Raw genomic sequence first — 738 nt, 5'->3', positions numbered from 1 at the left:
TGGGGAAGAAAGTGGAGACGAAATCAGACGTCAGAACATTGATACATAGCAGGAAACGATGAAAGGAGATGTTTAAGAGAAGGAAAAACCGGGATCTATCGAATGAGAGACAAACACTTTCACCTTTATGCCACAAGAGCCTCAACCCCTCGTCCCCCCTCCAAACAATAGTTGTTGTTTTTGTTGTTGTCGTTATCGATCCAAATTCCTCATACCACACAACTTTGTACTATTGATTTTATAGATACAAAACATAAAACTATTGTTATAGCGCGAAAATCAACGTTCGGATAAGGGGGTCCATTCTTCTGGAGAAGACTTACAGTATTGAATGTCACGTTTTAAGCCGCTATCGACACAGTTTGGGTATTGCAAGGGATCAACCTATGTTTTAATGGAGGGAGTACAGCATCCCAGCAGCCAGACTGTGAAAAATCGTTACCTTTGATTTACAAAGTTTTATCTGACATTTTTGGCCTTTTTTTAAGCCTAACCCTAACCCTAACCCTAACCCTAACCCTAACCCTAACCCTTTCCATGAGGTCACAAACCAAATGTTCTATCTGCTCTATCAAAATCCTAAGATTATTTAGAGTCGTTATGAAGATATTCAAAGAATTACATTCAGAAAAGCTTTACATGTTGTGAAATTCAAAAGTTTTGACGTCACATTTTCAAAACTATTCACTGAGCAGACAGATAGAGCTTGATAAATCTAGGGTAGATATTATTTTGATA

The sequence above is a fragment of the Aplysia californica genome, unplaced genomic scaffold (assembly GCF_000002075.1).
Source record: "Aplysia californica isolate F4 #8 unplaced genomic scaffold, AplCal3.0 scaffold00283, whole genome shotgun sequence".
Classification (NCBI taxonomy): domain Eukaryota; kingdom Metazoa; phylum Mollusca; class Gastropoda; order Aplysiida; family Aplysiidae; genus Aplysia; species Aplysia californica.
Note: the sequence above shows the minus strand (reverse complement) of the source record.